Source organism: Schistocerca gregaria, unplaced genomic scaffold (assembly GCF_023897955.1).
Source record: "Schistocerca gregaria isolate iqSchGreg1 unplaced genomic scaffold, iqSchGreg1.2 ptg000472l, whole genome shotgun sequence".
In the NCBI taxonomy this organism is placed as follows: domain Eukaryota; kingdom Metazoa; phylum Arthropoda; class Insecta; order Orthoptera; family Acrididae; genus Schistocerca; species Schistocerca gregaria.
The window spans coordinates 45,001-50,000 of NW_026061885.1; the positions used below are offsets into that span (position 1 = coordinate 45,001).

General features: G+C 55.7%; 3 non-coding genes across 3 annotated transcripts in view; all 3 read left to right on the forward strand.

Moving 5' to 3' along the window:
* The first annotated feature begins 2,230 nt into the window (after positions 1–2,230).
* Positions 2,231–4,123, forward strand: LOC126313284 (small subunit ribosomal RNA). Its single transcript, XR_007555090.1, has one exon. It is a non-coding gene; the product is annotated as a small subunit ribosomal RNA (ribosomal RNA).
* A 369-nt stretch (positions 4,124–4,492) lies between these two features.
* Positions 4,493–4,647, forward strand: LOC126313298 (5.8S ribosomal RNA). Its single transcript, XR_007555102.1, has one exon. It is a non-coding gene; the product is annotated as a 5.8S ribosomal RNA (ribosomal RNA).
* Positions 4,648–4,835: 188 nt separating this feature from the next.
* LOC126313291 (large subunit ribosomal RNA) overlaps positions 4,836–5,000 on the forward strand; it is a 4,222-nt gene continuing 4,057 nt past the window's right edge. Inside the window, exon 1 of the ribosomal RNA XR_007555096.1 lies at positions 4,836–5,000. This exon is cut by the window's right edge and continues 4,057 nt beyond it. This is a non-coding gene — a ribosomal RNA (large subunit ribosomal RNA).

A 5,000-nucleotide genomic window follows, 5' to 3' on the forward strand; every position in this document is an offset into this window, starting at 1 on the left:
CCTTAACCTAACCCACGTTGTCCCTTAACCTAACCCACGTTGTCCCTTAACCTAACCCACGTTGTCCCTTAACCTAACCCACGTTGTCCCTTAACCTAACCCACGTTGTCCCTTAACCTAACCCACGTTGTCCCTTAACCTAACCCACGTTGTCCCTTAACCTAACCCACGTTGTCCCTTAACCTAACCCACGTTGTCCCTTAACCTAACCCACGTTGTCCCTTAACCTAACCCACGTTGTCCCTTAACCTAACCCACGTTGTCCCTTAACCTAACCCACGTTGTCCCTTAACCTAACCCACGTTGTCCCTTAACCTAACCCACGTTGTCCCTTAACCTAACCCACGTTGTCCCTTAACCTAACCCACGTTGTCCCTTAACCTAACCCACGTTGTCCCTTAACCTAACCCACGTTGTCCCTTTGCCTAACATAGTTCACTGCTCGGAATCTCTGGTGTCGTTGTTATCCTCATGTAGATGTCTTGCGAGTGTTGCTTACTTTCCACATATTCCCGCTATCCACTGTCAATTGTACTGCAATAGGACTATATCGCCCCCCCCCCCCCCCCCCCTCTGCCCCTCTCTTTGTGTCTCCGTCCTCTCAAGCTGGTCGGTCTGGCGTTTGAGTGTTAAATGAGCCTCGCAGCTGTTCAGTTGCGTTCAGATGTCGACGCCCTCAGTGTACGTCGTGGTATGGTCTGTGTCCATTGTCCGCTGATGTCGTACGCGTAACCCACACGCTGTACCGATCATCGGTAGTTACGTACAGAGTGAAGTAGTGTGATACGTGTGACCGTACGCTGGCTGTGCCCAACGGTGTCGAATCTCAATTTCCATATGTTGTGCTCGATGCTACTTGTCTCGTCTCCCAATAACAGCTAGGTTGCACTGTGGTACGCCGTAGAGGCGTGTGGGAGGAACGTACGAACGCATTGTATGTCACCCTGGGTCGCTGGGGGTGGTGGTGCGGTGAGTCAGGTCAGGTCAGCGTGAGCCGTGTGATGTAGTGACGCGTGTATTCCGACTTTGTCGTATTGCCTCACACAAAGTGCTACCCTGGTGGACCGCGTTCCATATCTGGGACATGCCGCAGATGCCGGTTGACAGTGGATCGCGGAAGGGACATCGCATACGTGCGCGGGCCACCTTCCACGTGTTCTCTTCTGCACATGTCGCAGTGTGTATGTGGTCTGATGTAGCGTGTCGTGACACATGACATCCTGGCATGCAAGAATTGTTGAATTCGCAAATGTAGGTGGACATCTACGTTTACTGCCCAAGATACGCAAATGAACTGGAAATCCGTTGTTGAGCGGTTGTTCACGCTGGAGGTGAATCTGTGATGGCGACGATCGGTACAGCTATTAACCGGTTGTTTCAGCGGTACCCGCCACATCCACACACGTGACTAGGCCCATGTGGGTATGAAGCGATACGCGGCAGTGGCTTGGTGGGACTGTTCCCGGCCGGTGAAGGGGGGCCGCCCGGCGTGTTGGCCGCGCGCTGCGTGGGCGCACGCGCAACAGGCGGCTGGTGGGGGGCGCCGAGTGGCAGGAGCGCCAGCCGACGGGCTCGGCAGGCGGCGCAGCTACGCTGCGGCGCACCCTGCACGCGGCGCCTGGCGGCCAAAGTTGGTTCAGCCGAGCCCGGTGCGAAGCGCGGTGGACATCTGCAGTGTGCTGGTCTGATTGAGGACTGTGTGCGTTGAGGATGCGCCGCCGCCTGGCACTCGGCGCCGCGACGCCGTCTGCTGCTCGGTCGCCCCAGCGGTTCTCGCAGGTGGTTTGTATCGCAGTTGTGCGGACGTGTTGGCGCGTGCGCTGTGCTGGGAGAGTTCGCTTCTGCACCCAAGTGGGGCTTTGCCCTTGTGTGGCGCTGGCGTTGGAGCTGCCGGTCACCATAGGTGGCGCGTGTTGTCTCCCGCCGGCAATGCCACGACAGCACGCTCCCGGGCCTCTGTCGGCAGCGGCAAGCTCAGTTGGGAGCAAGGGTGTTCGCACTAAAACCGTCTACTCGCCTAACTCCGGGCGATTGCGCCTCTCTCGAAACCGACCAAGTACCTAGGACGGCGCTGCGCGCCGCCGGGACCTGAGAGGGTTTCGAGGTGTATCGTGCAGGGGAGCTCGGCCTCCTCCTGTTTGCAGAATAATTGAGCGGACGCTTGCGTGTTCGCGCGGGCCCCCGGGACACACTCCCGGGCGGCCGGCTGCTCAGCTCTAGTTGACGCAGCTCCCTGGTTGATCCTGCCAGTAGTCATATGCTTGTCTCAAAGATTAAGCCATGCATGTCTCAGTACAAGCCGCATTAAGGTGAAACCGCGAATGGCTCATTAAATCAGTTATGGTTCCTTAGATCGTACCCACGTTACTTGGATAACTGTGGTAATTCTAGAGCTAATACATGCAAACAGAGTCCCGACCAGAGATGGAAGGGACGCTTTTATTAGATCAAAACCAATCGGATTGGCTTGTCTGGTCCGTTTGCCTTGGTGACTCTGAATAACTTTGGGCTGATCGCACGGTCCTCGTACCGGCGACGCATCTTTCAAATGTCTGCCTTATCAACTGTCGATGGTAGGTTCTGCGCCTACCATGGTTGTAACGGGTAACGGGGAATCAGGGTTCGATTCCGGAGAGGGAGCCTGAGAAACGGCTACCACATCCAAGGAAGGCAGCAGGCGCGCAAATTACCCACTCCCGGCACGGGGAGGTAGTGACGAAAAATAACGATACGGGACTCATCCGAGGCCCCGTAATCGGAATGAGTACACTTTAAATCCTTTAACGAGTATCTATTGGAGGGCAAGTCTGGTGCCAGCAGCCGCGGTAATTCCAGCTCCAATAGCGTATATTAAAGTTGTTGCGGTTAAAAAGCTCGTAGTTGGATTTGTGTCCCACGCTGTTGGTTCACCGCCCGTCGGTGTTTAACTGGCATGTATCGTGGGACGTCCTGCCGGTGGGGCGAGCCGAAGGGGTGCTTTCGCGTCCCGAGGCGGACCCCGTTTAAATCCTACCAGGGTGCTCTTTGTTGAGTGTCTCGGTGGGCCGGCACGTTTACTTTGAACAAATTAGAGTGCTTAAAGCAGGCAAGCCCGCCTGAATACTGTGTGCATGGAATAATGGAATAGGACCTCGGTTCTATTTTGTTGGTTTTCGGAACCCGAGGTAATGATTAATAGGGACAGGCGGGGGCATTCGTATTGCGACGTTAGAGGTGAAATTCTTGGATCGTCGCAAGACGAACAGAAGCGAAAGCATTTGCCAAGTATGTTTTCATTAATCAAGAACGAAAGTTAGAGGTTCGAAGGCGATCAGATACCGCCCTAGTTCTAACCATAAACGATGCCAGCCAGCGATCCGCCGCAGTTCCTCCGATGACTCGGCGGGCAGCCTCCGGGAAACCAAAGCTTTTGGGTTCCGGGGGAAGTATGGTTGCAAAGCTGAAACTTAAAGGAATTGACGGAAGGGCACCACCAGGAGTGGAGCCTGCGGCTTAATTTGACTCAACACGGGAAACCTCACCAGGCCCGGACACCGGAAGGATTGACAGATTGATAGCTCTTTCTTGATTCGGTGGGTGGTGGTGCATGGCCGTTCTTAGTTGGTGGAGCGATTTGTCTGGTTAATTCCGATAACGAACGAGACTCTAGCCTGCTAACTAGTCGCGTGACATCCTTCGTGCTGTCAGCGATTACTTTTCTTCTTAGAGGGACAGGCGGCTTCTAGCCGCACGAGATTGAGCAATAACAGGTCTGTGATGCCCTTAGATGTTCTGGGCCGCACGCGCGCTACACTGAAGGAATCAGCGTGTCTTCCTAGGCCGAAAGGTCGGGGTAACCCGCTGAACCTCCTTCGTGCTAGGGATTGGGGCTTGCAATTGTTCCCCATGAACGAGGAATTCCCAGTAAGCGCGAGTCATAAGCTCGCGTTGATTACGTCCCTGCCCTTTGTACACACCGCCCGTCGCTACTACCGATTGAATGATTTAGTGAGGTCTTCGGACTGGTACGCGGCATCGACTCTGTCGTTGCCGATGCTACCGGAAAGATGACCAAACTTGATCATTTAGAGGAAGTAAAAGTCGTAACAAGGTTTCCGTAGGTGAACCTGCGGAAGGATCATTACCGACTAGACTGCATGTCTTTCGATGTGCGTGTCGTGTCGTGTCGCGCAACACGCTACCTGTACGGCAGTGGCCGTGCGCCGCGTGCGGAACCACGCGTGCCTCTCAAAACTAGCGGAAGTGTTGTTGTTGTTGTGTGGTACGAGCGCTGAAGCTCTGGAGCGGCTGGCCTGCGGTACCTGGCGCCTGGCGCCGGTTTTGAATGACGTTCGCCCGAGTGCCTGTCCGCCCCGGTGTGGAGCCGTACGACGCCCATCGGCTGTGAGGCCGTTGGACACAAAAAAATAGTGGAACAGGGGCCGTCAGACGCCTCAGTCCCGCAAATGCTGCTGTCTTGAAAGAGACAGTGGGAGACTGAAAAGGAAAAGATCACCCAGGACGGTGGATCACTCGGCTCGTGGGTCGATGAAGAACGCAGCAAATTGCGCGTCGACATGTGAACTGCAGGACACATGAACATCGACGTTTCGAACGCACATTGCGGTCCATGGATTCCGTTCCCGGGCCACGTCTGGCTGAGGGTCGGCTACGTATACTGAAGCGCGCGGCGTTTGTCCCGCTTCGGAGACGTGGGAGTGTCGTGGTCGCCTGTGTGGCCGGCCGCGTCTCCTTAAACGTGCGATGCGCGCCCGTCGCCTGGCGGTTCGCATACCGGTACTTTCTCGGTAGCGTGCACAGCCGGCTGGCGGTGTGGCGTGCGACACCTCGTACAACGACCTCAGAGCAGGCGAGACTACCCGCTGAATTTAAGCATATTACTAAGCGGAGGAAAAGAAACTAACAAGGATTCCCCCAGTAGCGGCGAGCGAACAGGGAAGAGTCCAGCACCGAACCCCGCAGGCTGCCGCCTGTCGTGGCATGTGGTGTTTGGGAGGGTC